Source organism: Trachymyrmex septentrionalis, unplaced genomic scaffold (assembly GCF_001594115.1).
Source record: "Trachymyrmex septentrionalis isolate Tsep2-gDNA-1 unplaced genomic scaffold, Tsep1.0 scaffold107, whole genome shotgun sequence".
Classification (NCBI taxonomy): domain Eukaryota; kingdom Metazoa; phylum Arthropoda; class Insecta; order Hymenoptera; family Formicidae; genus Trachymyrmex; species Trachymyrmex septentrionalis.
Window position 1 is genome coordinate 1,733,629 of NW_017304196.1, and position 11,131 is coordinate 1,744,759.

Below are 11,131 nucleotides of genomic sequence, written 5' to 3' on the forward strand. Positions count from 1 at the left end.
CTATCCGCGGCGGCGCCGAGACACCTCGCGTCCTCGCGCGTTCTCACGCGCGGCTATGCGAGAACGCGGAATTAATCAACGTTTCCTCAAAACGCGGCCGGCCGACGGCGCCCACTTTATTCCTCCGTCGCCACCCGCGAGAAATTGCGCGACCGCCGCAATTTGTCACTCGACTAGTCTCTCTGTCTCCCCCTCCCTCTCTCTCTCTCTCTCTCTCTCTCTCTCTCACACACACACCGACACACACATACACGTCATCCCATTCAGGTGCCCTCGTCGTATAACTCGCTGCTACCGGTTTTAAATTGCGTCGGGATATTTCTCGCGGAAATAATGCCGAGCTAACGAATTTGTCCCGGCGAATAGCGATGTTATCAATTCGGCGGCACCGGCCGCCGAATTTAATTCGTTGCCTCGATCGCGTTTCCCGGTTCACGAGACGCTTCGCGATGCGACGCGATACAATGTGACGCGACGCTCTATCTATTTCTCCGCTGGCGAACGGCAATCCTCTTGTCACATCGGCTCTCTTTTAGCGCCCGACGGGGTTTTCAAACGTGCGTAACTAACGTGACGGGAATTCTTTCCAAGTCACGTGCGCTAAATAGAAAAAAGTGGATCAGTCGCGACGTTGACTGACTGTAAAAGGAATTTTTTTATTGAGAAAATAAGATTATTACACGGTATTGTAAATAGTGCTATGTAGAAGCGTATGGGATTGTTAAATATTCATTTTAATGTTGGAGACCTGAAGGAAATTTAATTGTATACGTATATTTAACTACCTTGGCGTTTAATAATTCAAAATCTTTTTTTATTAAAAAAATATCGATTTTTTTTTGTTAATACTTAAAAAATGTTTAAAGTGATAATTTTTGTACACGATAATAAAAATAATAAGGAAAATAAACATAAAACGTACGCGATAAACGGTAACAGACCTATTTTTCAAAATTTGGGTTTTTATATTGTAGAAAAATGAAAAAGATATTTATCTGTGACATAACGCATTGGGCTGTTCAATTTATCCGTATTATCCTCAGTCTCTCTCTCTCGGTAGAGAGACACCCCGGAAAAAGCCGTGAGGGGTGGCTCGAGGGGTCATGGCGAGGCTCGAGAAGTCGGACGGAAAGGGAGAAGGGCATTATCGGAAAAGAGCTTTGCCGCTTTATTACGCGATGTCGAGGACGAGGGCAAACATTTGTAGCGTATGCTCAAATATTTTGCCACCAAGCAACCCCCATTTCTCAGCTGTTTCAGGTTTCCTTTGCCTTGCTTATTTGCCAGTTTGGCATCGACCTACAAGTGCCACCCTCGGGCAGAAATGGACCCCATTACGAGAGGTATAGAACGTCGTATTCGCACCCGGAGAGATGCTCGCATATATACTATATGGCTCGTATAATCTGTCCGTATAACTAGCCCGAAGAAATATTCCCTCGTTGTTGAAGACAATGCTCGTTCGCACACGCGTCATTCAACTTGTGCGAATTTTACGTGAGTCGTGTCTGAAACGCGCTCTTGTGCCCGCGGTTAGGTTAGATGAAAAGAAATACTTTTATTTTACGAAAGATGATGAGAACGTAACGTACAAATATTATACTTTGCAGCAGTGAAATTTAAAAATCTGCGTACATTTTAGTATGAATTATTGATTTTTAATCTTGAAATTTAAATCTTGCATCGCAGTAATGTCTTGGGAATATGGCTCAAGTTCTGAAAAGTAAACAGTAAGTGCACTAAGAGCATGGTACGTACGACGTTACGACGAAGTATGTCCCTTGGAATAACAAAGAGCTAAAGTATGTATCGTCAAACAACAAAGAGTTAAATTTAGATTGAAAATTTATGTGTATGTACATACATGTACACACACATACATTATATTTATATATATATATATATATATAAAATGTTTGAAGGGGTCGTGATCGTATTAGAGCGGCGGCTGGGTCGGAACTTCGAGAGGAGAATTGTGGCAAAATCGATATCGCGTGTTCTGTATACTGATATTGTTTCTCGCGACAAAAATAGGTACTCTAGTGGTTAATTGCAATGGAAAGCGCAAGCATTCTCCTCTCTGAAAAGATATTTAACAGAAATGGTTATTGAACCGATACTTCGGTGTGTATATGGAATAAAAAACAAATCTCTCAAACTAATAAATTCATTAAATTACATCTTACAGTGATTATAATGTAGGCTGACAACCACAGATTATATTATAGGTATAAATAATTAATGAATATAGAAATTGTAATAGTTCTTTTTGATGAAAGCTTTTTATGGTCATATCTACTGAAACAAAATTACAAACACGATACATGTACATTTCGATGTTGATTGTGTGACTGACAAGATTATTAGCAACAATTAATCTTTTCGTTGATTTAAAAGAAAACATAATTTACGACATAGTTTATCTTGTGTCGCTGTAATGTTTCAACACAAAATAAAAGTTGCGAGAACTTAACGAAACTTGTCAGCAGAGAGTTAATTTGAAAATTTCAAGAAAGTCAGAATATGTTGCGTGACAATATATCACGTACTAATTATGACGTCCTGTGTTCTTGCTCCAAAAAGAGGTCAGAGAATAATTACAAACGGTTGCAGCTAGACGGGTTGTTTCAGAGCGGCGTCCAACATCACAACACGTTGTGCTTTACATAACTTGCAGAGCGGTTTTTCTTTACCGGTAGCTTTAATCGGCAGCTTAATTAACAAACTATTTTAATTAAAGTATCGAAGCATATTGAGAAATTAACTTTTGGATAAGGTAAATGTTGATTATCCAAGCAATTTTTAAGTTTTCACGTTTTTAATGAAGATTTAGTTTCGTAAATTGAAACGTGAAACTTTTGCGAAAAAAGTTTAAGAGTACAAATTTGTTCGAAGATACGTTCTTGTATGCATCTTCGATGTCGCGTATTCTGGTAGACAGCTTTTTCTAGGACTGCTCGTATACGGCTTCTCAATAAATCGCTTTTTCCGCTCGCGGTGTTAAATAATCGATTTACGCGCTCGAGGAGTCAACGGCGGTAAATTAACTGCGCTTGCAGGAAGCTTTCTTCGAGTGTATCACGATACAGGTTGCATCCTCGATTTTGCGAGAAGAGGAGAAAAAAATACGGGCAGAATTTAACGGGTGGATGAGCAACAACACGTCGTGATTATCTCGCGTGTCCGAGTATACCAAGCTTCCTGGCATTTTTCGTGAATTTACGTTTTCCACCGGACCACGGGAAATTAAACGTCGATAGGAATGCCGATTTACCTCTAGAAATGCGAGGCTGTTGGTATATGAGAAAGCTGTCCCACCCGTATGTGAGATAACTAAAATCCGACATTTATTCCCATACTCACTCTCGCGAGAGGGACATTTGTTTATGATGGCGCGTTGTGTGGAGACAAATATAGAAAAAAGTCTTGTTCTCTCCCAGTACAAAACAAGAGGAGGCTCTCGTTGCAACATGAAAAATCACTTTTTTATATTACCGTAACACAGCTGCATTTACGTAATGAACTGAATAATTTATTATCGGATAGGTAAAGTAAACATCTCACATGATTGAACATTTACACACAAATTTATTGGTTTATATCATTGGTTTGTATCGACGCTTTTTTTTTTATATATAATATTTTATTTTAATTGTAATCTTTAAATACAATTAAATTATAGTATTGTAACAAAGAAAGCATTTGAGGTTAATAATACCAAATATATATTATGTAAGTATTCGGTTAAAGAAGCGTTTAATTTTAAGATATTGAAATGTTTTTCAATGAATACTAAAATACTATGCGTTTTAAATCCAAATACGCAGTGTGTTTCGCGTCTACTGACAAAATTTAAACACCCCCACCAAAACATCCTCAAGCGTTTAAAAAGACAAGAATAAAACATTTTAATGTCTTGAAAAAGTGAACACTTCTTTCACGAGTGCGTGAAGGTCTCCGGAACACTTATTACCTTCATTGAAATTTTTTACTTGGGGTAATAAAAAAATAAATTACATAACCGCAACGTACATATATATACATATATAATAACGCGAGAATTACGCGACGAGTCAATGCGCTGGAAAACGCGTGTTCTCGCCATAATCGAAAATTCGCCGCTTCGATTACGTACGACCAGGGGATAGCGTGCTCAGCACACATAAGCGCAGGGAGAGACACCTTGCATGGTCGAGCAGCAATGGCGCTCGACAACTGCGCCGCGAGAGATAGCAATTTCAGGCTTGCATCAGCACACCGGACGACGTGTTCCTTCCGCGATCGCGATGGTGCGATAGGAGATGAATTAAAGTAGCGCCGATTTAGCGCGTCCAGCGTCGCGGCGCGCCTCCATTAGCAAGAATTAGCATACGGTTCGCTCGGAAACGCGTTATCGCGCGAAAACGCGCTACGGAACCGGGAATTATTTTCTCTAACCTAATTAAAAGGGTAAACGGAGGGGGGGGAGGGAGAGAGGGAAAGAGAGCGAGAAAGAGCGAGAGAGATGGCAGAAAAGCAAAAGGCGATAAAAGCTGCTCTCCTCTTCGCGCCACCGCGTCGGAGTTGCCTCGTCCGCGCGGCAATCGGTCTTCATTAGCAGCTCGGCACGAACTTTTCCTCCGGCTTAGCTCGAAATTAAGCTCGCATGCTTGCGCTAATCGCGCGATAACGAATTACCGCGGACGGGCGGAGTCGCGGTATGTAGGTGAAACGATGAGTGGTACATTACCGCGATTGGCGATTGAAATCGCTGGTTGGTCCGGAGGAGTCGGATGCGATAGTGTCGAGTGGACGAAGGAATCCGCTATCATCGGAGGACGATAGTTTGCAGATTGGAAAAGCGAGGCGAGCTATTAATCCCCTCGGCTGCATCGCGTGTTTTCCGCGCTGGCTCGTGATTGGAGAAGGATGAAAATGGCGAGGCGTGCCCTCCTCCGGTTCGACGCGTTTTCCGTTTCGGCGTCGTTCGATGGGCTCCAATATGTACTTTCGGGATCTTTCCGTATAGAACCGGGTCTTAACGAAGATCATCCGCTCTGTTTATACAGAGCTCCTCTCGCGCTTCCTTTCGTCTACGTCTACGGATTCGTCTTTGAGCAATTTAGCGCGGAGTTTTCCTCACCGGGGGCGTACGTGCCTGCTCGAAAAGGTGAAAATGATCGCGTCGTTTTTTTATAGCGACATGTAAGTGAAGAGTCGAGGAGAATACACAATTTTCAAGTATATATATTTACGCTTAAACGAGATGTATGGACTTGTAAATATTTAATCATTTTTATTGCGATGAAATTATGATAGTGCATTCTCGGTCACTCGCACTACACTGAATCACCGCACGTTAAAGGCTGCTTTATACAAAGTACATAATTAATTTTACAATGAAATAATACATGTATACTCTATTAAATAGTCTGACATAGTCATTTAATCGTTTAAAATATTCGTTACGCTTTTACATTTAACTTTACCTATTTCATATATAGCAGTTCTCTTACAATTAGTGTGTACCAATTTGATGTAATGCAGGAAACTGAATTCGCTGTAAGATTCGTAGATGCACAGAAGCGAGCATTGTGCGCGAGTACGTCACGAATGTGAAATCGAAGGCAGTAGAATTTGTCAGGGATAGGAGGAATTCCATCGGATGGAAGACAATGACGCGGTAACTTGCAAATTGTGAAGCGTTGAAAAAATACGATTAATCTCGCTCGTATCGCGTTTCCGCGTGTTCTATCGAGAAATAGAGATGACTAAACAAAAAAAACAAAAAAAAAAAAAAATAGACGCTGTCGCGTATTACACCACGATTTTGTTCCATAAAAGTATCCCGATCAAACTTCACTTTCGACCGATTTCTACCGATATCGAGAACGAACGCGAGTATTTGCGCCCTTAAAGTGGCCGAAAGTGGATGAAAGAAATTTAATAGGGTAGATCGCGTTTACTTCTCGCGTACACAAAGAACAACTTTCAATTTTTATGCACGCCCGGCGTCAAACAATCACGGCGAAAATCACTCACTGTTTGCTGCCCTGTTTGTTCGCACGCACGAACGATCCAATCTATAGTCGGGCCAATTTTTACGAACTTCCACGTCATCCAGTTTATTGAAATCGTTGAGCGAAGCCAATTTTGGTTGAAATCGAACGGAAATGCGAGCGATGTTTTTTTTTTTTTTTTCCTTTATCGCACCGTACACGTCGATCTTCGCGAGAGAAGCAAAACTAATGAAGATCGCGAAAGGAAGAAATAGTTTCTTCGTCGAAGGAAAACTTTATTAAGCACGTAGAACGGATCGGTAATGACACCAAGTCAGCCTTTCTCGCGCTAGAACGATCGCCTACGTGAAGTTTCTCGCAGCTAGATTCCCACACACTGCACCTTCGAAGACGTTAAGTTCTCCGAAACTTTGTTTGATTTATGCCGACCGATGTGCATTGGTCTGTAACTAGGAATACATTATTATCAATTAATCGACACACTTTACAAGCTCTTCGAATGCAATAGAAATATGTGAATTCGCGGTTTAATTAAATATTACGCAAATATTGTCGATTTGATGAATACTTGCATATTTAGCCAGACGCCTGAGTTAATTTATCTGCATAGGGAAACGCAAACACATTTGCATTTATAAATATACGTTTACTTTATATCTTGAATATTTTCAAATATAAATTTTTAATTATATATACGTATATGTATACATTTCTGCGTACGTCGAATTCAAAATTTCAATGCTTTGCATATTAAAATATGTTTTAAATATATTATATAATTTATTTTATAATAATAACATAAAATAATATCGGGTTTCTTTTTACAGCAATCTTTAACTGAAATTTGAAATATTTACACGGTACAAAATTATAATTATATTTTAATCAAAATAAAACATTTTAATGAATGCAGTTACATTGTCCCGGTAATAATATACGTTTCAGAGCGTGGGATATCCGCTCATATCGGCAACGAAATTAATTAGATAGGATCTAGGTCAAGTTTGATGGAGTCGATCAAAATCGAGTTATAACAACGAAATCGATCAAAGTAGAACGTGAGAAAAGTATTAAGCATCACTTACCGTAATTGAGCTCCGTTTCAATATCGATGATCTGCTTTTCGGCTTACAGGCGCTTCATTAAGTACTTGCCATCATTGCTCGCGTAATGCATTATTTCTCATAAAATATTTTCCTCTCGCTCTCCCCTCATTATCATGATCATTAACTGCAGTTGGACATTCCGTGTAGTGCTCCCGAATGCGAATTACCGGCGCATCCACGGTTAGATAACGATGAAATGAAAATTAAACAACGTTTCATTATCAGGCACTATACTGTAAGATAATAATAATAATAAAAAGAAAAAGCAGTAAAATACTTTCCCTTAATTTGATCGTCCGTTCAAAATTAATTGGCGGGGAAAATTAACACGCGTGAGAATAGGTCGTGACGCGAATATTCTTAACTCCGATCTTCCGTTTTGCATTACATTCGTCGGAAGGTTAACGAGCCTCTCTTTTCATAACGTAAGACTCGCTTGCCAGGATTCTCCAGATCGCTGTCAGCAATGGATTGACTTTAAAGTTACAAGTTGACGATAGACGGAAAAGAACGACGGCTTTCCAAGAATTCCGGTTGCACTCTCTCTGTCGCTTCGTGAAAACCGTCTTGGCGTTCATAGACGGGCACGCGTAATTTTATAAAGCAGTTAGCCGCCGTTTTGTGCAGGGCTGAATATTTTCTCACTCGTGCCTCTCCTCTTCTATTTTACCCTTCATTCTCCACGTTCTTCTCCTCACGGTGCAGCGTCCGTCTCGCAGAGGCGCATCGCAGACGCAGCACTACGCAGACTCTTGCTCTTTCCAATAAAATGCCAAGGTGACTCGCGAAGCAGTAAGTAAGCTACCAAGCCCACTTAAAAATACAGATTCAATTAATCCTCGTGACAATAACTTTGCCACCGTCTCCCCTAAACGTTCGCGGAGGGGCACGGTTTTGATTTCATTCCATCGCTTCGCGCTGCAGCGATGAGCGATTTCGCATAATTAGGTGGAGAGGACGTTACTTTCCTGATTAACTTAATCCACTCCCGCGGTTAACGCCAAATGGGAAATACCTGTAAGTTGGAAAACTGTAGTTAGTAATTTAATAACGAGCGTGTGAAGAGAGAAACTTTTGCATTTTGGATCAGAAAATTTCAATCCCGCCAACAACTCACACGCGATCCGCTCAATACTGTATTATATATGACAATACGATACTGAATCACGCGAGAAGGCTCCCTCTTGGCTAAAGCCAGTTTCCGTTATGGCCACGTCGTAATGGCCACTACATTACTCTTTCCAGCCGAGCGCATGTTTTATTCGACGACGTCGATGGAGATGATCCGACTGCTTAACGCAAGAACACGAATGTATTTTGTAGAGACAATATACATGGCCGTTTGTCGCGCGACACAGTTGGATTTCGCGACGCGATTTCACCCCGGTGGGAGCCCCGGTGCAGGGAAAGTGCAGGGAGGCGCGAGGTGAGATGGTGAACAAAAGTCCGAGGGTGGGTGGCTCCCAAGGGCTGAGCGGATGTTGGTTCGGTAGTATTGCTTTGGTTTGCTTTACAATTCAAAGAAGGTCCGCGACTCTTTTTAAGTATTCAGGATGCACAGCGTCGTCGTGGGAGTGCGACAGTAAGTGATGGTTTTCACGACCACCTCCTATCCTCCCTGTCTTCCGAGACGACGAGAGGAGAGAGCTATCTGGCTCTCTCCGAGTGCTGGCCGTACGCGCTTCAGACGTTCCCGTCCAATAAAGTTACGTCCGGGGAGAAGCAACGCATTAATTGAAATCCATTTATGCATCCGTCTGGGAAGCGGAGAATCGCTTGCCGCACCAATAATTTACTACCACTACCACTGAGCTCCTTGGAAAATTTGTGCATTAGCGAGAATAGCGCGCGTTGAAAATACTAACTCTACAGGAGTTCTAGGCAATAAAAAATACCTGTAAACGTTATTTTATTTATTTTATTGAAGAATTACAGCCGTACTATTATATATATATATACATACATATACATATAAAATTTATCCGCTTTGAAATCCCCCCATTGAAAAATTATTGCACTTAAAACAAGATAAATATAGATAAGATATAAATTTAGGCGTTGAAGAGAGAGAAAGAGAGCGAAGATTCCGAGTGCAAAAAAGTGCAAGCGCGACGCCAACAGATTTTATATAGTTATTCTGCATAAAAGCTCAAGGTAAAGAAGCTGACACTACTATTCTATGTCACAACTTGAATAACTTTGATCGACTACGCGAATAGTGAACATAGAGCGCGAGTCGCTGAAAGAATTTGACAAATTCGAGACTCGACGTGCAGCAGTCGGGAATGCGAATCCTCTAAAGTTCTCCAATTACAACCGTAATAACGTCCGCTACCGAGGGGGCGATAATAAAAAGCGCGTCCCATCGTCGCGCAGCCGGGATCGTGTAACGCGTAGTCATTAACAGTGTGTCTTGATTACAGAACAAAAATTGCCGAACGGACCGCAGCTGGGTAGTTCGTGGGTCCGCACGTGGGATAAACGTGCGGAAATTTCATCGCTTTGCTGAAACTTGCCCATTTTTCCTACCCGGGGCAGACGAAATACGCGTTAGGGAACATGTCGCCGCTTGTAGCCGCATCGCGTCGCAGATAGCGACGGGTAAAGGGAAAACGCGCCAAGCGTGAGTTTATTTTCGACCCGTATACCGACCGAAGAGTGACGAGTTTTCTGGTCCTGTTTCGATGCCAGGAGATATTGCGCTCGCCTTTGACGCATGATATATTGCGCCGGCGATTTATCTTCTTCTCTCCCGTTTATGCTCATACGCGACATTCCTCTGTCTCTCTCCCTCCTTTCCTTCCCCGTCTCCCCCCTCCTCTCTCTCTCTCTCTCTCTCTCTTTCGTGTCATCGGAAATATCTTTCTCCATCTCCGTCTCGTCAAAGAGATATAATATCGCCAGGTTGTTCGTGGACCGCCGGACAACGGATAATTTCGCAAAATTACGCGCCGGATGCTTAATTGCTTTTGCGCGCCATTCGGGAAGCGCCAATTCCCGTTGTATTCAGGGCCACGTATTTGCCGCCGCTGGATATCTGCTTAACCCGCTTTTACATCGTTTTGTGAATTCCGTTCGGACCCCCGATAAACTTCACCGACGGTCGCGAGTCAGCTTGAATTTCCATTACACGATCGCATTCATAAATCGAATCGCTTTCGCGAAAACGCCTTTTTTCCGTTACTCTTTGACAATGGACGAATTTGTGCAATGTTACCGTATACACACATATTTCGAACTTGTCTCTTTTTTTTTCCTTTTTTTTTTTATCTTTATTTACGAAACTTCCAAGTTGATGCGTACAGCAAACTAGCATACGAAGCAAAGCTCTTTCACTTCTTCCATTCTCGCAAAATCCTGTTTTCGAGCGGCTCGTTTCCGGGATGTGATTGTTTAAATAATAAACGCGACGTCGCACCGCACACTACACAAACGATCACCTCGAGCTTTGAAATAAAAATCAGCTCGCGAAAGTGCGAATCCAGCTTGGAAACGTCGGAACTCTGAAAAGTCGTGACAACGCGAGACAAATTGCATCGGAAGCACGACGCATCTCTTCTAACGACAGAAGGAATATTTTCGTGTGTACCTGCCAACTCGAATATTCAATTCGCGCCTTCTCCAACGTTGATTATTTCTGGATTTTATTTATTTGCTATACAATTTCGACTGCAATGTGTAGAATATCAAGAAAATTGAATATTTTCAATATTTTATTAAATTACTCTTCACGTGTATCGTTTCGCGATTCATCGATTAACCCTTTGTGGACCGGCGACCTCGTTTTGGGTCGCCAATCCTCTTTTATTTTATAAACATCCTCGTTGAATTTTTATGAAATTTGGTTTATAGGATAATTTGATAATGTTTTATTCGAATCTAGGATCAAACATAAATAATTCGAAATAGTCGATTCAATATGGCAGACAGAATTTTCAAAAAATTAATTGATCGTCATAATGCTCGATTTTAGGAAGTTTTTTCAATTGCAAAGTAATATCGAGTATCCCCCCCCCCCCCCTTTTT

At 41.4% G+C, this 11,131-nt stretch overlaps 1 long non-coding RNA gene across 1 annotated transcript in view; it reads left to right on the forward strand.

Annotated features, from left to right (window-relative positions):
* The window catches only part of LOC108746135, a 152,167-nt gene that overhangs the window by 36,109 nt on the left and 104,927 nt on the right, over window positions 1-11,131 (forward strand). The gene's annotated exons all lie outside the window — the stretch shown is intronic.